The sequence below is a fragment of the Salmo trutta genome, chromosome 39 (genome assembly GCF_901001165.1).
Source record: "Salmo trutta chromosome 39, fSalTru1.1, whole genome shotgun sequence".
Classification (NCBI taxonomy): Eukaryota; Metazoa; Chordata; class Actinopteri; order Salmoniformes; family Salmonidae; genus Salmo; species Salmo trutta.
In genome coordinates this window covers 5039169-5066266 of record NC_042995.1, presented here as the reverse complement: position 1 = coordinate 5066266, position 27098 = coordinate 5039169, and the positions used below count along the sequence as shown (strand labels likewise).

Below are 27098 nucleotides of genomic sequence, written 5' to 3'. Positions count from 1 at the left end.
TTATTTGACAATTGTGTTTAATGACTCATCATAAAACATTCTTCAAAACAATAAAACAATTTTAAATGTCAGTTTCTGTACAACGCTTGCTAAGCAGTTTTATTTATATATAGAAAATGTACGAGGAGTTGTGTTAAAATGACAAAACTCCTTCAAATTTAATGGCAGGTACTCTGGAAAAAAATAACAGCATTCCATCAACAAATATTTTCAAGCAATAAATATGTATTTATAAATAGTGTAAATTTACATCAAGATTAGAAACATAACAAAAATCACAAATCAAACTTTATTCCTTAAAAGGAGAAGTTAGCTCTTTTTTTTATTACAACCAAATCTGTATTTTGATATAAATGGCATGTTATAGAAGTCCACACTTCTATGCGATTTCACTTGTTTGAGAAACTTAACACAACCAGCGAATCATTTCCTCATCCTCGTTGTGCAGTATGGGGGCCCTGAAAAAACATGATGCAGGTCTTTGAAATTGTGTCATTCTGCAATGCTATATTCCATTTGTGCGTCTCAAGACGTTTCCCATATCCAGCCGTTTCATTCTCCGCGTAGACTGCTGCTACAGGTAACTGCCAAAATAAAGGAAACGCCAACATAAAGCGTCTTAATAGGGCGTTGGGACAACAAGAGCTGCCAGAACAGCTTCAATGCAACTTGGCATAGATTCAACAAGCGTCTGGAACTTCCTGTGTGGAAGCACCTGCTTCAATATACTTTGTATCCCTCATTTACGCAAGTGTTTTGGCTGTGACCCGTAGAATGGACGGAGGTATCGCTTGAGTCGCAACAAAATGGAACATAACGTTGCGGATAAAGTTCAGAATGACAACGTCATCTGTACACTATCTAAAGACATGCATCACTACTGAGAGCATTTCCGTTTCAAAAAGGACATATTGGGGTGTTTTTGGAGCCTTTGTTCATTTTTCAGAGCCCACATACTGCACAACGGGGATGAAGGAATTCAAATCGCTGGTTGCGGTAAGTTTCTCAAATCGCTATAAAAACTGTCTGGACCCTTCAATAACATGCCATTTACATCAAAAATATATTTGGTTGTAAAAAAAAGCTAAATTCTCCTTTAGGTCAATGTGCAACCCATTTTTCTTTGTGACTTGGCTATTGATTTTCCCCAACATTTTTCCTCTTTTTTTTTTTACCTAAAACAACCAAAAACCGAACGTCATAGCTCCAAAATAACAAAGATAAAACAAAAGCTGTAAAAAAAGAAAAAAAAAAAAAAAAGGATAATCACCTAAACTCTTCACATTACAATTTTTTTGTAGATTTTGCCATCCAAAGAGTCTTAAAATTACTATCTACCATAGAAAAAGACCAGTTAGGCTAGTGCTCCTTAGAGGGAAGGAAAACACCTGGAGAATTCAGGAAAACAAAGGGATCACATCAGCCTGTTAACAGAATAATAAAAATAAAAAGAGAACAGGTTGTCCAGTCAGTAGTCTTTTAGGGTGGTGTTGCCAGTTGTGACGGATACAATATCTACAAAACATCTTCACTCAATAATAATTCCCGCCCCTTTCCCAAATGTTTTTGGATTAAGTCCTCCATTAAAAAGAGCTGAACCATTGTTACGAGGGGGGGAGTCCTGTGTTGGGAAGTGCGCTCTCTGGCGCCCCCCAGGGGGAAGAGGGGGGTTGACACGGCGCACTTGACAGGTTGCATAGACACACGCAGCCGCTGCTGCCTCCAGCCGTCGCTGTGGATAACAGCCATACGGGGAGACTGTCTCGACTTTCCTGAATATCAGAAATGGTCCATTTTTCCTTTGAAATGAAAGTTCCTGTAATGCTTGGTCGCCCCACAGAAGCCGAAGGGATGTCTAATGTCAAGATGAAGATGAATGCAGAGGGGCCTGGTGAGAAAGAGGGGGAGAGTTCAATACCAATTCAACGCATGAAACAAAAAAAGGTATTTTATAGAATTCCATTTATTGAAATGCACATGGAACTCACGCGACACAAACACTGGCCAATATACCAATCAAATGAGGAAGTAGTCCTTTAATAGGATCTCTATGTACAACCCAACAATGTCAATAGAGCCAAATCAAAGTGTGACTTACTAGTGTGAACTGGTCGTAGACCTGCATGAGATCATCCATCCGGTGTTTCTCTACAACCACAAAGTTGTCCAGCTCGGCGCTGCCTTTCCGGGCACAGTCCTGGCAGTGAACCACGTACTGCTTCTGCTTCCTGGAGAGGAGCTCGCTCCGCACAAACAGCAGGTTAAACACCTCCACCTGGAACACAGTCAACCAACACACACCAGTCAGTAACGCAGTCAACCAACACATGTCAGTAACTAGGGATGGGCATGCGTAATAGAGTAGTGGACCTGAGGTGAAAACTCCATCTTGAAGCTGTTCAGTCATATCCCTGTAAGCCGGGGGAGGGTTCTACTGAGCTGTAGGGAATTGGTTTAAGGTCATACCAAGGACCATCTAGCTATTTCATTTAGAATTTTAACACACCTTGAAGCACTTAAATTCCCATTAAAATATACATGAAATGAGTTGCAAAATGAATAGGAAATAGTCAAGATGTTGACAAGGTTATACATTTTACATTTACATTTGAGTCATTTAGCAGACGCTCTTATCCAGAGTGACTTACAGTAGTGAATGCATACATACATTTCCCCCCCCCCCCCCCCCCCCGTACTGGCCCCCCGTGGTAATCGAACCCACAACCCTGGCGTTGCAAACACCATGCTCTACCAACTGAGCTACAGGGAAGGCTGTGTTATACATTTTTAATTGAAGTAACTGTCCTTCAAACTTTGCTTTCGTCAAAGAACCCTCCATTTGCAGACCTTTGTCATTCTAGTTGTGAATTTGTTGAGGTAATCTGAAGAGATATCAGCCCATGCTTCCTGAGCACTTCCCCCAAGTTAGATGGCCACTTACCTACCATACGGTCAAGCTGCTCCCACAACAGCTCAATAGGGTTGAGATCCGGTGACTGTGCTGTCCACTCCATTATAGACAGAATACCAGCTGACTGCTTCTTCCCTAAATAGTTCTTGCATAGTTTGGAGCTGTGCTTTAGGTCATTGTCCTGTTGTAGGAGGAAATTGTCTCCAATTAAGTGCCGTCCACAGGGTATGGCATTGCAAAATGGAGTGAGTCTTCCTTCTTCAAGATCCCTTTAACCCTGTACAAATCCTTACCACCACCAAAGCACCCCCAGACCATCAGTTTGCCTCCACCATGCTTGAGATGGCGTCAAGCACTCCTCCAGCATCTTCATGTTTTCTGCGTCTCACGAATGTTCTTCTTTGTGATCCGAACACCTCAAATTTTTATTTGTCTGTCCATAACACTTTTTCCAATCTTCGTGTGTCCAGTGTGTGTTTTTTTGCCCATCTTAATATTTTCGTTTTATTGGCTAGTCTGAGATCTGGCTTTTTCTTTGCTACTCTGCCGTGAAGGCCAGCATCCCGGAGTCACCTCTTCACTGTTGACGTTGAGACTGGTGTTTAGCGGGTACTATTTAATGAAGCTGCCAGTTGAGGACTTGTGAAGCATCTTCCTCAAACTAGACACTAATATACTTGTCCTCTTGTTCAGTTGTGCACCGGGGCCTCCCACTCCTCTTTCTATTCTGGTTAGAGCCAGTTTTTGCGCTGTTCTGTGAAGGGAGTAGTACATAGCATTGTACGATATCTTCAGTTTCTTGCCAATTTCTCGCATGGAATAACCTTCATTTCTCAGAACAAGAATAGACTGACGAGTTTCAGAAGTTCTTTGTTTCTGCCCATTTTGAGCCTGTAATTGAACCCACAAATGCTGATGCTCCAGCTACTCAACTAGTCTAAAGGCGGCCAGTTCTATTGCTTCCTTAATCAGAACAACAGTTTTCACCTGTGTTAACACAAATGCAAAAAGGGTTTCCTAATGATCAATTAGCCTTTAAAAATGATAAACTTGGATTAGCTAACAACGTGCCATTGGAACACAGGAGTGAGGGTTGCTGATAATGGGCCTCTGTACGCGTATGTAGATATTCCATTAAATAAAAATAAAAAAAGTAGTTTCCAGCTACAATAGTCATTTACAACATTAATAATGTCTACACTATTTCTGATCAATTTTATGTTATTTTAAAGGGCAATTTTGTTTTGCTTTTCTTTCAAAAACATGGACCTTTCTTAGTGACCCCGGTAGTGTGACAGGGCGATAGATATATAGCCCATACAAACACAATGAATAACAGATTCACTACATGGAACAGTTCCCAAAAATAAACCCAATGAAGTTTGTTCTGTAGTGTCTGTCCTATATCTGAGAGATAAGATCAGTCAACAAAATATTTTTGTTTTTTACATATATTTAAACCCTTATTTTTGGCACTAAACTGTCTCCATATATACTTCCATTCATTTTTTCAACTGGTACCGGGGGCACCTTCAGACGAGTCTTGTGAGGCCTGTGGAGCAAAACCTTTCCACAGAGGGTCATATTAGTGTGTAGCCCAAACTGATGGGCTACAGACAGAAGTTGGCATAATCGGCTGTACAGACTTCAGACAAGTCAAGATGCTTTTGGGTTCCGAAAAGCAAAAACGGAGAACACCATGTTCGTGAGTCTTATCTTTCCATATAGGGGCTGTGTCCCGCAAACAAAAATGTGCTTAAGGTTAGGCATAAGGTTAACAGTGTGGTTAGGGATAAAGGTTTAAAATAAAAGATTTTATGAAACTAAAATTGTTGAAACAGGCTGACTGACTTTGTGGCTGTGGTAACTAACATTAATGACAACCCTACCTTGCAAACTGCTAGCGGCATTCAGAATTGGTTATTCAACGTTGTTCTACACTAAAAACATGACTTTGATAAAGACATTTATCAGAATCACTAAGCCTAGGCCTATTCACGAAACAGATGTCCTGGCCATAATTCATCCCCATGCAGTGTTCAATGGAGAACTGTTAACCCATTAAAAACATTCCAAAGAACAGGCATAATAACTAAATAGAACTTCTGTATATCCAAAAGGTTTGGGTCTGTAACCCTGAACTGGCCAAATTGAGCCCCGTTTAAAATGATCCCTGAGAATAACTGTTCCAGACGCAAGATGCAATTCACACTATTCTATGTTATTCTGTTAAATTACATACTTTTTAAACAATAAAATACACATGGCCAAACAACTCATTTCGTCAAATTTCTGCCCTGCTTGGGCTGCGCCGGTCAACTGTAAGTGCTGTTATTGTGAAGTGGAAACATTTTGGAGCAACAATGGCTCCGCTGCGAAGTGGTAGGCCACACAAGCTCAGAACGGGACCACCGTGTGCTGAAGCGTGTAAAAATTGTCTGTTGCAACACTAACTACCAACTTCCAAATGGCCTCTGGAAGCTACATTAGCACAACAACTGTTCATCTGGAGCTTCATGAAATGGATTTCCATGGCTGAAGAGATGCACACAAGCCTAAGATGACCATGCGCAATGTCAAGCGTCGGCTGGAGTGGTGTAAAGCTAGCCGACATTGGACTCTGGAGCAATGGAAACGTGTTCTGTGGAGTGATGAATCACGCTTCACCATCTGGCAGTCCGACGGATAAATCTGGGTTTGTCGAATGCCAGGAGAACACTACCTGCCAGAATGCATAGTGCCAACTGTAAAGTTTGGTGGCGGAGGAATAATGGTCTGGGGTTGTTTTTCATGGTTCGGGCTAGGCCCCTTAGTTCAAGTGAAGGGAAATGTTAATGCTACAACAGTGACATTCTAGATGATTCTATGCTTCCAACTTTGTGGCAACAGTTTGGGGAAGACCCTTTCCTGTTTCAACATGACAACGCCCCCGTGCACAAAGCAAGGTCCATACAGAAATGGTTGGTCGAGATCAGTGTGGAAGAACTTGATAGGTCTGCACAGAGCCCTGACCTCAACCCAATCGAACACCTTTGGGATTAATTGGAACACCAACTGCGAGCCAGGCCCAATCGCCTGACCTCACTGAGGCTCGTGGCTGAATGGAAGCAACTCCATATTAATGCCCATGATTTTGGAACGAGATAGCCGATGAGCAGGCGTCCACATACTTTTGGTCATGTAGTGTAGGTGTATTGACTTTGATAAGCGCGCGGGAAAGAAGAGTCTTGTCTGCTAAATTAACAAAACAAGGCTATGCCATTCTACAAGAAAGCACCACATTGCTGAGGTTACTATAAATATAAGGCAATTTAGCAATTAGGATTTGTTATCTGTAATGCTTATGATATTAGGCATTGTCGTTCACAAATAGATAAATGCGCTTTTTTTTCTCCATTTGAGTACTCAAAAAAAATATGAACAGTCAAAACATGTAAAATGCCCATTCCTATCTGTAATACAATCAACCAACGTACACACACACACACACACACACACACACACACACACACACACACACACACACACACACACACACACACACACACACGTCAGTAACAGTCAACCAACACACACACACTGAAGTCAGAAACTGTCATTTACTCAGTCGTCAACACATAATCCTGTCAGGTACTCATATGATAGTCATGGACTGTAGTCATTTACTCAGTCGTCAACCGGAACATTACTGTCAGTTACTCAAAACAAACCTATCAATACTGACAATGTAATGACTATGTGGGGTAGCAGCTTGGGTAAGGGACTAGGGGTTGAAATGGGCCGGAGCCCCTGACGTACCTCACAGATGGTGCAGTAGTGTGCAGGCTCATCCCTGTTCCTGCTCTGCAGTACTGTCTCCTTCCCTGCTGCGGCTAGAGCCTCCTTCACCGACTGACACTGCTTCAGCGTCCTCAGCAGGCAGTATCTTCAGCAAACACACCATCACATTAAAAGAAACTCAGACACCTACACATTTTAAGGTTACGTTTTCCAGCAGCCACATCATCAAAATGCACGTCATCATCCAATCTGAAGCCCTGTCACTCCAGGGATGCAAACTGCTGAGGGCATAAAAAGGGCACTTTTTTTTTGTTGCACTGACACATGCAAAAATATCCCTGCTAAGGGGAAATGCAGGTTTTAACTAATTAAATAACATGATCAGTCTCTGTGTAAATTAAAAAGTAGTTAATGCGAACCTAACTCAGAGCAAAATAATGTAAGGAAAGCAATTCAATGTTATTTGTTGCCTAGACTTTACTGCAAATGACACTCGAAGTCTTGAGGGAAAAAAACAATACACTAATATTGCAGTTAGCCATGACAGCCTTTATAATAGAACGCTTGTGACCCCACACACACACACACACACATCTAAATATTGCACGAGGGGAAAAAAACTATGTAGAAATAGAATGAAACGGGCATTCTATTTTTGCTCTAAAATAGTGGCCAGTCTAGTAGACGTCGATCAAGTGCACATTTGTACAAAGATAACTTCCACTGAGTAAAAAATGTAATATTGCCCACTCACACAAAAGTTTTACTGTCAAATTCAACACAACAAAAGCAATATCTTTAGGCTACACTGCACATTATTACATTGTGGACATATGTTCTACAATGTGCCAGCAGAGCATGATACCCTTTGTTGACATAATTGATCTCTTTCAGGCAGAGAGTACACCTGGCATACCTCTTTTTATCCACTGCAAGGAGTCATATACCAGTTAATACTATAGCGAATTGGTTAGGTTACTAACGTTAGTTCATCTGATGTCGTAACGTTATCTAGCTAGCTATCGGACTTCATTAGGCAGCAAATTTCAAAACAAACTCAATTATTTGATCAGTTAAGTTGGCTAATGTCGCTCAACATTTTTCTGGCTAGCTAACAGAGAATTCGATCCAGCTACCACAGCAGGATATTTAATCATGCTTACAATTCTTGATGCACCACACTTTCTCCCTCACCTCAAAAACTTTCCAAATACCAGTTGTGTTTCGGTTGCAGCTCATGAAGTACGCTTCATCACCTTCTCACCCCGTCTCCATGGTCAAACTTTTCACCTGCCTCTTCGTTATTGTTCAGGGATGCGCTACTGTAACTGGCAAACTGCCGTTGCACCCTACTGCTGTCTTTCCAGAGCGCGCACTGATTCTATAACTAGCAAATTGATCATCTCTTCTCTCTTCAGTCGCGTGCTGTTGTTATGTGAATGATTGGCTGAGCCTTGGATACAGCCAGTATTGCGCCTAACGCACATCACTTGTTCGCCTACAGCCAGTAGTGCCGCCCCCCCCCCCCCCTCATCGGATCTACACGAATCACAAATCACTATTTGGCCGAGAGGAAACTAGTTTGCATCCCTGTGTCCCTCTCCACCCCTCATGGCAGACTGGACACACAGTTCTAACATGTGGCAGGAGAGAAGCTCACAGGGTGAAACTAAACTGTAAAAGACGGTGACTTACTTGATCATCTGGAAGAGCTTGTGGTCAGACACCTTGATGTTGCGGGCCATGTTCCAGGAGAGGTGCACCATGGGTACATGGGACTTGACGCTCTGGAGCTTGTTCCACTCGTAACGCTCCACGGCCAGCTTGTACTGGTGGGCTGTGGATGTTGTGAAATTAATTACAACACTTAACAGGTCCAGAAACAGCTGACAAACTGATTCTGGAGTCAACTATCACTTCAAGAGATAATATCCATGTATGAAATTCTATTCATAAATGTATTTTTTTTAATTACTAAGTGTTTTACATTAACCGAAGGAGCAAGCAAAAGCTGCATCAGAGGCTTACCACTGAGGGGTCCTACGTTCCAGGCGATGTTGTTGCACCAGCCGATGGCCTGGACCCAGTGGACGGTGCCTGTGTTGAGCCACACCAGGTCCCCCGGCCGCTGGATGAACCGGTAGACAGGCACATCTGCCTCATACAGGTCCTCCAGGTTGGGCCACCACGAACCCATCAGGAAGTTGATGTTGTTTCTGATGGAGAGCGAGGAAAAGAGCGAGGGGGAGGAAAAGAGCGAGGGGGAGGAAAAGAGCGAGGGGGAGGCATTTATTTTCAGTCTTTTCTCATTTCTGTAAGAGATGTGGAATTAGGACTCGTATTAAAGACCATCTAATTTCAGTCTTTTCTGTCTTCTGGGCCATTCCTTTGTCTGTATTTAAAATCAGAATAGTTTTGTTGTGGAAAGTCAGAGAGAAGAGATGGGTTAGTTAGATCTCCCTTGTTTCATTAATGCCCTCATTCCTGGATTCAATTCAGCTCCTTTCCTTCCTTTCACTCAATATCTCTCTGAATCACTCCCTTTTCATTCAGACAGTTTGTTCTTCGTGTTCAAAGCGAGGCACAAAAGAAGCCGATCCTCACCTTGACACCCCATCTGACATCGTTCCTTCTTTTGTATATATCCTTTTCTCTGCTGTTCTCGCAGACCCCCCCCACACATTTCTCATTCACTGACAACATCACTATTGTATAATGTATTATCACTAGCCTCTATGGTTGTTAGGTCCTTACTTTTCACAGAAGTTGCTCATCACTCCCCAGTAGGGTTCTGGCACAGCAAACCACTCACAGTCCCCAGGGCCGATGTTGATGTTGACAGAGCAGAAGTTATTGTGTTCCTGATGACCTGGGCCACAGAGATAAAGCAAGACCGAGTTAGAACTGTATTATGTAACTTTTTGGGCGACCCCCCCCCAAAAAAAATCCCATAGAAATGTTATTTATAGATCTGTCATTTTCATTGAAAGCAAGTCTAGAACGCACTAGATCTGTTATGTGAGAAATGTCCATGCTTCCCATTCTTAACTTTCGTTTTTGCCTCTTACTTTCGGTTTTGTACACCAGCTTTAAAACAGCTGAAAAAACAATATTCTTGGTTACGGAAAATATATTTCACAGCGGTTTAATGATTCTCTACACTGTACTTGCTTGTCTTGGCACAAAGTGAATTAGGCAAACTATTAGAATTTCAACCAGGAAATGGTAGAGGGATTTCTGCATAGTGCATCTTTAACAGTCTGTCTTTGTAACTCATAAGTATCAATATAAAAAAGCACTAGAAACCGCAACAGCTTGTCCTATAAAATTGTATCGCAGTACCGTGCCCTTGCCTAATATGTACAGTGTGTGTGTGCGCGCATAATGTGTGTATCTACCTGGTATTCTGCTGCCAGGGACCTTCATGTAGAGCTGGACAGTGTTCATGCCCAGGATGGTGTGTCCTACGTGGCTGAGCAGATTGCCAGCAGACACCACCCTGGCGAACGCAGGCAGCTTACTCAGCTCCTGCAGCTGTAGCTTCCACCTGGTGGACAAGGAGAAAGGGGGTGTGTTCAGAGGAGGCAATGGGGTTTAGCAAAATTTTGCAACGTGTGACCATGCCATATCTGACCACACAAACACGTACTTTCTTTCGTCCGACACGTCGATGTTGGTCCCAAATTTGATGTGCTTTAGGGGACCCCTCCTTTTGCGTGCCGCACTGAACACAGCAGGAAGAAATGATGATTAGAAAAGGTTCAACGGTTGTGAATATATCAGTGAGAAATCCTGACAGGTGTGTTGCTCACCTCTCTGCTGATGCTGGCTCAGTGTCTGAGGGCTCCTTCAACGCCTTCTTCTCATTCTCCTCCTGAGAGTAAAGAGGATCCCATTCAAAAAGACACCGAGCATTGGGAAACAGGTCTGTGTGTGGGTCAGGGTTTCCATTAGCCTACAATTGCCGGATATTGCCACCCCCCCCAAAAAAAGAAAAGCCGATGAATAAAACAGTCGCCGGCCAAAATAAATCCCATTACAAAATATTGCCATTTATTTGGATGGAAATACATTTTTACAGTCATACTTATCGGTCTGTAGATTATTTGAATAATTTAGTGGAATTAAATTGTCGTGTGGAAGGAAATTTGCAACACAAACATGGAAGAGAGTGAACATGACACAGAGCACGGAGACACGGAGCTCGTACCTAAGAGGGTCACCGGTGGTCGCATGGACGTGGTTAGGGTATGAAAAGTCTGACACGGACCAGAAAACCGTCCAACGCAAAATATGCCGCAGGACGGTCCCGACAACAGGCTGAAACCTCTTACCACCTACGCAAGAATCATGTGAAACAGTACAGAGAGTCTACGGATGAGACCCAAAAAACTAGTTCTAAATTGAATTTACAGAAAATGTGCTATATCGTGATATGTATTGTTATCGGAATATGACATTTTGGCCATATTGCCTAGCCCTAATACACGCAATACTATAAAACAATGTTACCAAATGACAGGGATTAATGGTACATTTACTACTGGTGATGGCATATCACTGCAGAGAATGCCAAGACTGTGCACAGTTGTCAAGGCAAAGGGTGGTTACTTAGAAGAATCTCAAATATATTTTGATTTGTTAAACACTTTTTTGGTTACTACATGATTCCATGTGTGTTATTTCATAGTTTTGATGTCTTCACTATTATTCTACAATGTCGAAAACTATAAAATGAAAAACCCTTGAATGAGTAGGTGTTGCCAAACTTTTGACTGGTACTGTATGTAATGGGGAATTGATAAAACATTTATTTTAAATATTCATACAATGAAAGCGTAAGATTTGGCGGGAAACAGTCGAGTCATTCTGGAGAGCGACTCGCCTCCATCTTTGCCACACACCCCTCCCCTTCATCTTGTCTAAACATTTAACATTTTACTCAACACACATTATCTTCATATTTGAGATGTTTTTCTACTGACAGCCACAACTCAGATAGGCTCATTGCCACACGCGTTGCCCACATTACGGGCTTCCCGATTAGGCATAGGCCTAGAAGCTTGTGATTTGAAACAATCAGATATTTTTGTCAAAATAAGCTAATGATCCTCAATCCCTCTGTGGCCAAGTAATGCTTTCTGGTGAAGTATTTAGAATGATTACAGACAGGTGTAATTATTACATTTACTTCCCTATTGGACCCACCACTATGCCATCTATCTACTGTTCTATTGGTTTTCAGATCAACTTTCTTTAGTTGTCCAGAAGCCAAGGCACCATCCTAGTCATATTAACAACCCATCCTAGTTGTTGCCTCTAGATCCCCCCTCTTTCTAAGTTTCTAACAGAGATTTTCATCGGTCACATATGGAACTGCTACCAGGTGACCTGTTTAGAATGGTGTTTTCCAACAAATTACATTTTGGCAAACGTTTGAAAATGATGTTTTATTGTCTGCTTCATTACAGGAGTTGCATGTTCTGTTAAGCTGCATTACCATAATCTACATGTGATTTCTGTCATTCTGAGCACCGTGGGTGGATACCTTAATGGTCTACGCACCCAATGCATATGGATCCGGTAAATTTACATCTCTCCATTCACGTTCTCCAGCGCCACATTTTCCTAACAGAAACTCTGTGTGTGTGTGTGTGTGTGTGTGTGTGTGTGTGTGTGTGTGTGTGTGTATGTATGTATGTATGTATGTATGTATGTATGTATGTATGTATGTATGTATGTATGTATGTATGTATGTATGTATGTATGTATGTATGTATGTATGTATGTATGTATGTATGTATGTATGTATGTATGTATGCATGTATGTATGTATGCATGTATGTATGTATGCATGTATGTATGTATGTATGCATGTATGTATGTATGCCTCTCTACTAACCCGTAGTGACTCCTGGAAGGAGGCAGCCTGGTACTGGGCGTATTTGGCGATGGTGGTGTGAGCTCGGCCGCTCTCGCAGCGCCACATCTTCTTGGTGCCACTCAGGTCCCAGTTCTCGTCAGCGGGCTGAGACAGCTGGGTACGACACTCAACCAGATGGTCTGGGTTAGCCTCCACTAGAGTCTTAGTAGAGAACAGACCCAGGTCTGAGAGAGGGGGAAAGAGGTAGGAGATGGTTATGAAAAAGAGAGCGAGAGAAAGAGAGAACATGGGGTAGAAGCAGGCACTCACTCAAATAAAGGGCATGGAAACCTGCTAATGCTCAAGCTGCATTGGGCCTTGCATAAGTGCAACATCAAAGTTAATAGTAAGGACTCCTTCATGGGGCATTTCTCAACTGAATTGGTTCAACTCTTGCGTCCCCTCTTGCCTCCTTTCGAAAAAGGTCAAAGGTAATTGAGGGGAGGCGGCAAAGGGAGGATTTTAAAGCTCTTCGAAGGAATCAGGTAAGATACTCATAACCATTTATTTATTTAACTAGGCAAGTCAGTTAAGAACAAATTTTTATTTACAATGATGGCCTACCCCGGCCATACCCTAACCCGCTGGGCCCTACGGGACTCCCAATCACGGTCGGTCGTGATCAGCCTGGAATCGAACCAGGGTCTGTAGTGACGCCTCTAGCACTGAGATGCAGTGCCTTAGACCGCTGCGCCACTCAGGAGCAGCAGTTGATGAAAGATGGCTATTGAGGAGGGGAGGACTCATCCGTTCACCTACTAACAAATGAACATCTCCTCCACCACTTATCGGTTTCAAGGTCACTGAGGAGAGAGGGTGGTGGAAGGACTTTTGCCCAAATGAGAAAAGGCAAAACCGGGTATTGTAATGACATTCCTAACCAGCAGGTGGCAGTAGAAATGGTAGACTCACCCAGTTTGAGCGCCCCGGCCAGCCCTCTGATGACAGTGACAGGGTTGGAGGGGTTTGTGCAGAACTGGTGCAGCGGAGGGAAGAAGGCATCCCTCTTATTCTCCAGCTGGGGATCAAATACACAATAACATTTTTTTTAAAGGACATTCAATATTATTTCAATTGAAAATATATACCTCACGTCTTCAAAACACCACCTTTTGAATGTTGAGTGCATATACATTTGTAAGATTCTCATCAGAATCACAACATTGACTAAAACATTCCCCTTTCATTATTATACTATGACAAGAAGTCTTTCTTCCATACTCACATAGATGCTTGGTGTGGGGGGGGTTGAGTTTGTCCTTGGGCAGGACTGGGGAGGGAGAAGGGGGCAGGCGAGGAGGGGGACACTTATCCAGCAGGATACTGCTGCTAGACAGACCGTTCTTCCCCAGATTTCTGAAAGAGAGAAAAACAGGGAAAGGAGACAAATAGAGAGACGGACAAAGTGAGAAGGTACAAACAAGATTAGCCTCTTGGTTTTACAGTATAATCTCTGCTCTGACAGTTCCCTCTACCAACAAATGCAATACTACATCTTCCCAAAAGAGGGAGACAATCAAAAAGTTCCTACAGCCCAAGAAGAAATGCAAGTGGGTCCCCCCAGTCTAACCTGCAGGCCTTGAGCACGTCAGTGGAGGAGGGGTAGATGGACACGGAGGAAGAGGATGATGGGGGGGTGCGGGCATGGGGTGGCGTGGGTCTGCGACACGTGGCAGGGGGGTCCGCCTTCAACGGGCTCTGGGAGTCCTCGGAGATGCCCCCCTTGCCGTTGCCATTGACGACGGTGCTGGGGCCGGCTGATGATAATGCGGCGGTGGTGGTGGTGGAGGGGCTGTTGAGGCCGTGCGGGCCCGTCGACTGGCCAGGCTCGGTGGATTTGGGCGAGGGGGTGGCGGTGGACATGGCAGAGATGGGGGAGGAAGCGGCCGAGGAGACGGCCGGGTGGATGTTGTTGATCTTCTTGTGGGGGGCGGAGGTGGTGGGGTCGCCCCCCTTAGGATTGTCTGAGCTGTGGTGAGGGGACCGGTTGCTCGTCACGCCGTCTCCCGCCGCCGACTGTACGTGATTGGATAAGCTTTCCGCAGCAGCAGTGCTATTGGCCGTCGTCATCTCCCCAGGCCCCTTTGTTGCCGTGGCTGTGGGGCCGTTGCCGAGGGGCGTGCTCTCTTTGGTAGCAGGGGTGCCGGGTGCTCCACCTGAGGTAGCAGAATGAGGGGGAGAAGGGGGGGACGGGAGGTGGTTGAGAGCCTGTTGCCGCGGCGATGGGGTGGCGGAATGTCCAACCTGATTGTGGGGCGTCTGTGGGTGCGAGAGGGGGTGGGTTGACCCCCCAGAGGAGGAGAGAGACCCATCCCCATTAGGACCCGCCCAATGTGGAGCGGAACCCTTCTGAAGCCCCTGTAAGGAGACGGGAGCAGGGAGGGAACCCCACCGTTAGATCAGAATAAGGACCGTAGCTAAAGAACATATAGTCGGTCTAGTTCTCTTCTCACTAAGGAACATCTGAGATTCCAGAACTAAGGATTTAACTAAGCAAGAACTAGCACAGAGAAGAATAGCAGTTCAGTCAGAGCCTACAGTGGGGGAAAAAAGTATCTGATGCCCTGCTGATTTTGTACATTTGCCCACTGATAAAGAAAGGATCAGTCTATAATTTTAATGGTAGGTTTATTTGAACAGTGAGAGACAGAATAACAACAAAAAAATCCAGAAAAATACATGTCTAAAATGTTATAAATTGATTTGCATTTTAATGAGGGAAATAAGTATTTCACCCTCTCTCAAATCAGAAAGATTTCTGGCTCCCAGGTGTCTTTTATATAGGTAACGAGCTGAGATTAGGAGCACACTGTTAAAGGCAGTGCTCCTAACCGCAGCTTGTTAACTGTAATTAAGACATCTGTCCACAGAAGCAATCAATCAATCAATCAGATTCCAAACTCTCCACCATGGCCAAGACCAAAGAGCTCTCCAAGGATGTCAGGGACAAGATTGTAGATCCACACAAGGCTGGAATGGGCTACAAGACCATCGCCAAGCAGCTTGGTGAGAAGGTGACAACATTTGTTGGGATTATTCGCAAATGGAAGAAACACAAAAGAACTGTCAATATCCCTCGGCCTGGGGCTCCATGCAAGATCTCACCTCGTGGGGTTGCAATGATCATGAGAACGGTGAGGAATCAGCCCAGAACTACATGGGAAGATCTTGTCAATGATCTCAAGGCAGCTGGGACCATAGTCACCAAGAAAACAATTGGTAACACACTACGCCGTGAAGGACTGAAATCCTGCAGCGCCCGCAAGGTCCCCCTGCTCAAGAATACATATACATGCCCATCTGAAGTTTGCCAATGAACATCTGAATGATTGAGGACAACTGGTGAAAGTGTTGTGGTCAGATGAGACCAAAATGGAGCTCTTTAGCATCAACTCAACTCGCCGTGTTTGGAGGAGGAGGAATGCTGCCTATGACCCCAAGAACACCATCTCCACCATCAAACATGGAGGTGGAAACATTATGCTTTGGGGGTGTTTTTCTGCTAAGGGGACAGGACAACTTCACTGCATCAAAGGGACGATGGACGGGGCCATGTACCGTCAAATCTTGGGTGAGAACCTCCTTCCCTCAGCCAGGCTCATTGAAAATGTGTCGTGGATGGGTATTCCAGCATGACAATGACCCAAAACACACGGCCAAGGCAACAAAGGAGTGGCTCAAGAAGAAGATCCTGGAGTGGCCTAGCCAGTCTTCAGACCTTAATCCCATAGAAAATCTGTGGAGGGAGCTGAAGGTTCGAGTTGTCAAACGTCAGCCTTGAAACCTTAATGACTTGGAGAAGATCTGCAAAGAGGAGTGGGACAAAATCCCTCCTGAGATGTGTGCAAACCTGGTGGCCAACTACAAGAAACGTCCGACCTCTGTGATTGCCAACAAGGGTTTTGCCACCAAGTACTAAGTCATGTTTTGCAGAGGGGTCAAATACTTATTCCCCTCATTAAAATGCAAATAATTTTATAACATTTTTGACATGCGTTTTTCTGGATTTTTTGTTGTTGTAATTCTTTCTCTCACTGTCCAAATAAACCTACCATTAAAATTATAGACTGATCATTTCTTTGTAAGTGGGCAAACGTAGAAAATCAGCAGGGGATCAAATACTTTTTTCCCCCACTGTATATGAGCTTCACACAGACCTGAATAGAATGAACAGGTAGAGTCCTACCTGAGTGGAGTTTAGGTGCAGGGCCCGGCGCGCTGTGTCCTGTGATTGGGTGCTTGTGCAGGTGTGAGGTAGTAGTGCGCCGGGCTGCAGGTAAGGCACGTCTCCGTTGGGTCCTGTGGCCGCCACCGGGTCATCATCATTATTATTATTATTATTGCCCACAGAAAGAGTGTCAGAGTGTCCGTGTGGTGTCCCGCCTGCCAGAGGCCCGTTGGCCAGTGGTCCAGGAGGGCAGGGGGGCCGCAACGAGCCCTGAGGGGCCAGGTGGGGCCGGGAGGGGGGCAGACTAGAGTGAGGAGGGGGAAGAGAGTTGGTAGCTGAGGGGCCGTTGGGAAGGGAGGGACGCAGCTGTCCAGATGCATTCTGTCTCATCTGTAGAACAGAACGTCAGGGTTTAGTCTTTAATTAACAACAGCACTTTCAGTGGATTTACATGAATTAGTCAATATATTACGCTACATTAGAAGAGACATACAGTATACTGCTTGCAGGCCATCAGGTAAACATCTGGGGGTTATAAGCATGTGTATGCGTGTACCTGCTGCTGGTGCTGCTGCATTAGGTTGAGTTGTGCCTCCAGCTGCTCCAGCATCTGCAGCTGCAGGGGCTTCAGATTGGCCCGGTTACTCCTCAACTGGTCCAGGAGCTGGGAGCACCGAGGATGTACAAATTAGTGTGTGTATGTGTAGAGACGAAATCAGCAGGGGGACGCAGGTGTGAGTGGCAGGGCAGGGTTTGTTAAGTGTGTGTTTACCTGCAGTTTCTGTGGCGACAGGTACCAGTTGGGGACTGGCTGCTGTGCTGAGTTACTAGCCCAGGAATCTGGCTGGCTCTGCAAAAGGAGTGTTTGAGAGTTAGGAGTGAGAGATTCCTCATCTTCAGCCAACCTAAAATATTTAAATGGATGCAAGTGGTATTGTAACATACTGCTCACATGATTTCCTATGCTACCTGATAGACAATCATGCCTGTTCTACAAAAACACATCAGACCTCCATCTGAACATAGTGTAATGTACCTTGGCTGGGCTGGAGGCCCTCCTCCTCTTGGCAGGGCTGGATTGGTCCTCCCCCTGGCCCATAGGGCCCACGTGTGGGGGCAGAGCCTGGCCCGATCCCCCTCCCTCTGAGCTGTGCTGGGGCTTACATGCCTACAGAGAAGGAGGGGAGGGGAGGAGAAGGAGGAGGGAGAGTGAAGGGGTTGCAAGGGAGGGCAGTGAAGGGTGTTAAACATGATAGAAGGTAAAGTAGTAAGGGAAAGTGCACAGAAAGACAGGGAAATACAGGAGGGATGCAGGAGAGGAGAGAGAAAGGGACAGGAAGGGGTAGATCACAGGCAGAGATGGAGCGATAAAAGGAGAGCGATAGAGGACGAGAAGAGGGTCGCAGGGAAAATTAAAGGGCAGGTAGCAAGGAGCAGAACGCAAAGTGAAGGATAGAGAGGAAGTGACAGAATAAAGGGATAGGCAGTTAGAGAGGGAGAACAAAAGCAGGAGGGTGATGTTGGGACTTCAAAACACATACACATTTCTTCCCTGCATTTTTAACAAACAATATGCAATGATACCCTGAAGATGTTTCCATGACCGGTAGAGTGGAATTTCTCATCACAAACTGTCAATCCTTCCACGTTGACGGAGTCTCATCACCAACAAAGACGCTTGGCCATACAAAGGCTTTGCCTGATCATACCACAACGCTAAGCCCTTGGCAGTTGCAGCTTTTAAAAACAAAATAATCCAAATGTTCAAAAAGGCAACTCCAGGTGTGAATTGTCATCCTCCATGAAAATGGATTTGTTGAAAACATGGGTTGTGGTCCTAATCAGAACACCTGAACCCATAACAACCTGTTTTTTATGAATACAAGGGTAAGAAAACAAGCCTCACCCATCTCCTCCCCAAAACTAACATCTGAAGACGGTTTCAGTTTGTATAGTCTGATGCTGAGAATTACATTGTACTCAACGAACAAACACACACACACTAGAACTAATGTCTATAATGAAAGTGAATGAATGGTACTGCAACACTAGGGAGCGCCACCAGGTTTCAGAGGCAGCAAGGCACCTGATGACCTCAGGATGAATGAGAGGAAGAATGTCAACCTGGAACTATTCTACTGAGGCACAACCTCACCAATCACAATGACAAACTGACGTTTAAAAAAATAAGAATAATAAATCTGGTAAAAATACTTTTTTTTAAATATGTATTTTTATATTGTGTAAATACACTGGATGTCACATTTAAAATGTATTCTATTTGAATGGAGAAATTAAATGAAACCAATTTAATTTAACCAAATTGGTTCTTTGAGTTGTGAAGCCATGATAACAGATAGTGGTAGACAGTGGGTAGTGAGGTTGGCCTGTGGCTGTGTCAGGGAGTTTGGGGAAGGGAGGAAGGGATTGGGATGGGCAACACTTCCCTTGACCCTGTCAGTCATAACAAAAGCCCTAAGCAGTCATAACAAGAAATTGTGGCAAATCACGTCATAACATTTGCATGTCATGTCTCAAGCCGCTGAATGACTAGTTTGCCAACCATGACTAGATCGCTGCCTTAACAAGCTACACCTAAAAATCACACCAGGTACAGCTATATGAACGACTGTTACCAGGGATTTTTCCAGTCACTGTAATTTTTCCAGATTGTGAGCATAACTTGGTTAAATTGGTTCTTATGACTGCTCTAGGCATCGGTTACTCCACAGGAAGACTCATGGAGAAGCTCCAGGTGATGTGTTGCCCGTTGGCGGTGGTGTGTGTAGAGGGTTGTGTGTGTGGGGGGAGTGGTCTATCTGGTCTCACCTGCGGTGCAGTGTTCAGGCCACCCTGCCTGGAGGTTAGCTCTGCTGGGATTGGTAGACTCCAGGCCTCATCAATAAGAGGAAGCATTTTACTTTTACTCTGTAGACTAGTGACCTGGGGGTTACTCAACTGAGCCTATGGAATGGAAAACGTGTGAAAACAACATTTTAATGACTTAAAATGATCTTGCGATCAAAATGTTATTGTCTTGTTACGGTCGCTCTCATGTAGCCGGTTAGCTACTAGCTTGGCATATCAGCGGCCCCATCTGTTAGTGAGGATCGAATATGTTTGCCCGTTATGGTCTTTAGTAGAGAGGTCAACCAAACAGGGAAGTCATGTTGGGGGTCATATGTGCATTTTGAATGAATTTACACAACACATAATCATTAAAACAAACCATCATGTTGTCTTAATGCCAGGGAATTATGCTCAAAATACTGGTGACTGGAGAATGTTCCCTCATTCATACATACAGATGAATGCGGGGTAATGTTTTTACATCAAAATGGACAAGACACATGGGGTATGGGACTGGAGGAGCCAGGTTCCACTGTGAACACACACAGATTTGCCTTCTGGTATTCAGAAAATGGTTTCCACAATCTGTAGTTCAGAATAGTCAAGTTTGAGTAGCCCAGCAGCTCAGATCATAGGTCTCTCCAGCAGTGGGATTCAAAGTGGGTCTTCAGACCTCTCCCATCCTCTTACCCAGTCCAAAATCAACTCTTAGCCCCTGAACACCCATTCTAGTTCTGAAAGGATGGGAGCAAACATGGTGATAACTCAACCTAGTCAACAAAAGGGCTAGATTAAACCATTCCCACTTTGCTGACACGTGTCCAAATTCTTTCAAATCTCCAACAGGTGAAAAAAAAAAAGCACCCAACCAGTGGTCAGTGAACTCAGGAGTACCCCCTCCCCTAACCATCTAAGCGGTAGGGAGCTAGGGGTTGACTTGGGACTGAACACCTCCCTCCTGAATCTCTCCCTCTCTCCTCACCTGCAGGCATTTGATGCGTTGTGTGAGCGCGGTGGCATTGGAGCAGGCCTTGCTGCGCATGGCGTTGATGTAGCACTTGATGGCGTCATGCGGCTGGCTGCAGGACTCGTAGAGCGTGCCCAGGTCCATCCAGGCGGCAGCGTGGCCGTGGTCCAGCTGCACTGCACAGATGTACGCCTGCAGAGCATCCATGGGCTGGTTCTGTTGCTGGTACAGAACACTAATGGAGAGAGGAAATGATTGAGGAGAGGGGGACATGAAGAAAAAGGGGTGGGGAGAGGGTTGAATATTGAAAAAGAGGGGGAGAAAGGGGTGGAGAAGGTTAAATAGGGAAAAGAGGGGTAGAGAGGACAGAGCAGTGAGAGGTGGAGGGTTAAATAGAGAAAAAGAGTAGAGGACACAGCAGTGAGGGGTGGAAAGGGTTAAAGAGACTGGAGTGGAAAGGTTGACAGACGGAATGACAAAGGAGGGAGAGATATGGGATGGTGAGAGGGAGAGGAGTGGGAGAGTGATAGCAGAGCAAAACAAAGAGGGATCGAGAGAGAAGACATACGGTCTAATGCGTACCCTATTGAACACCAAGTGTCTGCACTGGCTTCTGATTTGTCTATGGACTGCCTGTAGGAGACGAACGCATCCTGGACCTTGCCAATACTGGAGTAGCACCTGCCCAGGAAGTACCAGGACTGTCCCGAGTTGGGGTCTGCCTCCAGTGATTTCTGCAGACACTGGATGGCATAGCTGTCCTTGTTGGCTCGGTCTCCTAGCTGCTCCACTGTGTGGTGCATCCAGCCTAGTAGAGGGGGAGGGGAGGACACAGAACAATAGGTCAACCTTCCCATCACTAGCCATCTCATCCATCTCATCCATCCATTTATTCAGTGCCAGACCCAGTCATTCTTCTCATCAGCTGTGTGTGGTCTTACCTAGCTGCTGCAGGGTAGAGGCCTTCACCTGTGCTGGGAGATTCTCCGTCTGCAGAAGGCTCTCGTACGCCTCCTTGGCAGCCCGGTATCTCTTCTGCAGAAAACGGGAGAACGAGAGCGAGGGAAGGAGAAAGAGGGGGGGGAAAAAGGAGGGTGAGAATAACAAAAGACGTGCCATATTTGACAGATTAAGCAGTGTCCCTCCCTAGCCTGCACCAAGACATTTTACTCCCAACACACTGCTGAATGAAATGACTCTGCTGCAGCAACGTCCTACTGACACAGCAGAACACTGACTGACCCACAGCTCTGCACTTCTGTGGTGCTACTGCAGTCAGTCAGCCAACATGGTCCGATTATTAAGAGCTGCTGCTTAAGCCAAAGCAGTGTGAGAGACGAATCACACGGGCATACGAGATAGATAGGGACTCCTGTTACCATGGCAACCACACGGAACTGGCCAAGGGGGAAACCCATCCATTTTCTATGATGCGTGGTCATTTGATCACAACACAAGGCTCTCTCGGATCAATTAGCCTAGCTGCTAAAACGCTAGCTAGCATAGAATAGTTGTATAGTTCATATTTTAGGGTAAGTGTACCTTATTCTTGAACAGCGTTGTTGAATACTTACTGAAAAGGAAAGCACGTACATGCAGTACAAACACAATTCAATGAGATGAGAGGAAAAAGACAAGGCTTACCTGAATCTCATACAAATGGGCGATGTGGAACTGAACTGAGGAAGAGGACAAAAAAAATGACAAATTGTTGGCTACTTCAGAGAGAAATTCCAACATTAAGCATCAAAATTCTGGTCAAAATGGAACGACTCCAGTAAACAGAGAAATGATAGCAGTTAATCCACTGTGTTGAACAGATGAGCTGCTAGGCTGTCTCCTCTGGTGGCAGCAGGTTGACTTGTCTGTAGAGCAGTGCTGTGTGTCTCTGAGCAGAGTGAATGAGCCCAACCAGACTGATACACAGAGGTGAGACTGCCCTTGATGTACCCGTGTGTGTGAGAAAGACCGAGAGAGGGTGTGTGTGTGTAACAGAGATAGAAAGGATGCGTGTGAGAGAGAAAGAGGATGTGTTTGTCCGTGTGCCTGATTAGAAACACTCCAGCGGGACGGGTATTGGGGTCTCCTAGGTAACAGGTTCCAGGCAAGGGGGAGAAAGCCGAATGAAATAACAATAATAATATCATGCAGTGTAATGTATTCCGTATGCTAGATAAACCCTACCACACCACCTCCTTTCACTCTGATCAAATACATTGTTACACGGAACCTCCTACACCAAACGCAATCACAACACGCAGGTAAAAATATCAAAACAAACTCTGAACCAATGACATTAATTTGGGGACAGGTCGAAAAGCATTAAACATGTATGGCAATTTAGCTAGTTAGCTTGCACTTGCTAGCTAATTTGTCCTGGGATATAAACATTGAGTTGTTATTTTATCTGAACTGCACAAGGTCCTCTACTCCGACAATTAATCCACACATAAAATGGCCAACTGAATTGTTTCTAGTCATCTCCCCTCCTTCCAGGCTTTTTCATCTATGAACTTAAATGGTGATTGGCATCTACACTGTAATAGTATTACCACAACAACCGGCAAAACATTGTCTTTCAAATCACCCATGTGGGTATAACCAATGAGGAGATGGCACGTGGGTAGCTGCTTGTATAAACCATTGAGGAGATGAGAGGCAGGACTTGCAGCGCGATCTGCGTCAGAAATAGGAATGACTTTTATTTTAGCCCTTGGCAACGCAAACGCTCGTTGGCGCGCACGAGCAGTGTGGGTACAATAATTGAATAACATGGATTTCTAAATGTATTTTGCGACGCTCGCGCATGCGACGAGTCCGGTCTGGTCAGCATGTTACAGTTGTTGGGTTAGCTACAGTGCCTTCTGAAAGTATTCACACTCCTTGACTTTTTCCACATTTTGTTGCATTACAGCCCAAATTTAAAATAGATTAAATTGAGATGTGTTGTCACTGGCCCACACGTCACGTGGCGGCAGGTAGCCTAGTGGTTAGAGCGTTGGACTAGTAACCGAAAGGTTGCAAGATCGAATCCCTGAGCTGACAAGGTAAAAATCTGTTGTTTCCGCCCCTGAACAAGGCAGTTAACCCACTGTTCCTAGGCCGTCATTGTAAATAAGAATTTGTTCTTAACTGACTTACCTAGTTAAAAGGTAAAAAAATAAACAAGTCTATGATACCAGTTTCAACAAATTCATTTTAAAAATAAAAATGGCACTTGTTTTTTTATTGCCTGAATATACGAGGCAACTTAGCAATTAGAATTCGTTATCAGTAGGGATGCACAATATATCAGTGAACATATCGGAATCGGACGTTATTAGCTAAAAATGCCAACGTCGGCATCAGCCCGATGTCTACTTTAACACCGATGTGCAAAACCGATGTCAAAGCTGATGTGCATACCTATATAATGTAGGTACAGGACGTAATGATGCCAAGTAAAATTTTGCACGACACACGCAACACAGCATTCCTAACCTAGCCCACAATGTCTGCTGTGTGGATCGAGCAGTCAACAAGTTGAGTAGTCATTTGAAAGAGTAAGAACATTTCAGCGAGACAACTCAAGGGCGAAATCCAATTCATTGCCCTTGACAATCAACTGTTCTCTGTCGTGGGTGATGTTGGCTTTCGCGACTGGTCAAGCACCGGTACACACTACCAAGTGCGCCATTTTTCAGATGTTACCTACCGGAGTTACACAGTAATAGCATCACTGCTATTAGCTTGACGACATACTACGGAACGCTGTTTGGGTCTTGGCGTGTCAAAAAAGATGCACGTCAAATAACACTTAAATACGTTTTTAATTTGACATGTCAAATAACAGTTCTATTATAGAATGTTGTGTTGTGAATTTGCACGTGCAATCCAAGTGCCACCACTACTATCAGTAGCACTGTCAAAGCTGTACAAAAAAAGCAATCACCGGCCACGAACGATGTGTTTACAATACCCCTTTGATAAGAAAGTATTATTTGTTCGACCGCAACTTTTGGGGTAGCTAACTAGCACCAATACAACCAGCCTGAAAACAATGACCAGTAGAAACTGCAGTCATTTTTACTATTCTTAGCAATGATTTAAGAATCCTTGTAAGTAGTAGCTAGGTAGCCACTTGCTGTTCGCCTATTGAAAATAAATAGCTAGCCAGCTACTTAACCCTGTTGCAGCAGCCAGCTAGCATCTGGCATTTGAGCCTCGACCAGATCGGTTTGTGTTGTGAAGCTAGCCACAATAAGAATTAGGCACAATAGTGTAATTTGCAGTTTGCCTTCAAAATAAAAGTACATCTTCGAAAGTGATGTAGAAGGTTACAATTGGTGGAATCATGACATAAATATACTAGATAATGTTAAACAACGTTGGAATGTGAAGCAATGAAATGCAGTATCAGTCTACTCAGTGACACCCACAGAACACAACTGTGAAGAGTTTACGCAAACATTGGCGTTGTAGCTCTTATCGTGGGACTGTGACTGAAATCACCTCCCCAGTCAGCCTATTGTGTGTATTGACATACATATTGCACTGTACAGCTTTACCTAAGGATTGGGGATCAATGAAATGGTGTATCAGTCTACTCAATACCCAAGATATTTTTCCCCAACGTCCTCCATCAGACTCCAAAACATCCACGCAGTTTTGTTTTCCCTTGGGAATAGTGTTCAATACACGTAGGTTGACAAAATGTGGCTCAATTCACAGTTGTTTCAGAGTCCCGCAATAAGAGCTAAGACACTAATGTTCTCTGGGTATCACCGAGTAGACTGATACCACGTCATTTATCCACAATCCATAGGTAAAGCCGTACAGTAAAATAAGTATGCCCCCAATGCAATTCTAAAGTATAATACATCCAGTGTGATTTCAAAACAACAAGTTGATTTTATATAACATTCCAACCTCATTTAGCATGATCTATTAAATTATGGCATAATTCCACTATTTGACAGTGATGCAAATGAATACAATGACATACTTTAACTGCAAAGTCCACTATTGTGGCTAATCTTTATTGTGGATAGCTTCACATAGATGGGTTCAACCACCATTAATCAAATAAGAACTGTCTTATAAATTAGGGTTAGTTTAGATGACACCTAGCTATATAGTTAGCTAGCTAACTATAGCTACTGAAACCGCTATCGTTTTGGGTAAGAACACTGTTTGCATCCATGAGCTAGCTAGCTTTTTTATTTTATGACCAGCACTGTAGGTGCACGAGAGAACATTACCAGCATAATAACATGCGTAGACGAATCATTGTGACATATGAAATACGAGTGATAGTGTAATCAATGTGTAATAACTGCGTTAAATAATTTTGTGACGTGCAGTCATATTCAGGTCCTGATTGGTTAACAAGCTTATTTGACACATCAAATAGTGTCATTTGACAGGTCAAATACTGTTATTTGACGTGTATCTTTTTTGACACGCAAAGACCCAAACGGCGTTCAATAGAAATCCTAGTTGAGAATTAAACAGCACAGCAAGTGAAAGAAATAGGTTTACATTATGTTTTACTGGTAATGGGGACATACCTAAATGCCAACAAAATAAAGTTTTGGTCAGTGTGTGTGTGTGTATAACCTTTACTTAACCAGACAAGTCAGTTAAGAACAAATTCTTATTTACATTGACAGCCTAACCCGGGCCAATTGTGCGCCGGATGTGATACAGCCTGGATTCAAACCAGGGATTGTAGTGACGCCTCTTGCACTGAAATGCAGTGCTTTACACCCCTGCGTCCGTGTGATTGGGAGTCCCATAGGGCGAAGCACAATTGGCCCAGTGTCGTCCGGGACATCATCGTAAATAATTTGTTCTTAACTGACTTGCCTAGTTAAATAAAAAGGTTACACACACATACACCACACTGACCAAAAAGTTAATTTGTCGGCATTTACGCATGTCCCCATTACCAGTAAAACAATCCAAACCTATTTCTTTCACTTACTTGCTGTGCTGTTCCGTTGTTCATTTGTTCAGTCGTTTCATTCTCAACCAGGATTTCTATGGAACGCCGTTTAGATCTTTGCATGTCAAATAAGCTTGTTGACCAATCAGGACCTGAATATGACTGCACGTCATACAATAATTTAACGTGTTCATAATTTTTTTTACGTAGTCATTATGCCATCACTCGTATTTCATTTGTTTACAACGATTCATCGATACGTATGCTATGATGCTGGAAAAGATGTCTTAACCAGTGCTGGTCATAAAAAAAAGAAGTTTGCTAGCTTGCTAACAAAGTCCTTCCCCAAAAACATAGCAAAACGACATCCCATTCAGTAGCTATAGTTACCTAGCTATATAGTTAGCTAGCTGTCATCATCTAAAATAACCCTAACTTATAAGACAGTTCTTATTTGATTAAATGGTCGGACCCATCTATGTGAAGCTAGCCACAATAAGGATTAGCCACAAGTGGCCTTTGCGGTTAGCCGTCAAAATAAAAGTAGGGCATAATTATACTCTGTATTCATTT

General features: G+C 44.1%; 1 pseudogene; it reads right to left on the bottom strand.

Moving 5' to 3' along the window:
- The window catches only part of LOC115179790 (lysine-specific demethylase 6A-like), a 55993-nt pseudogene continuing 28895 nt past the window's right edge, over positions 1-27098 (bottom strand).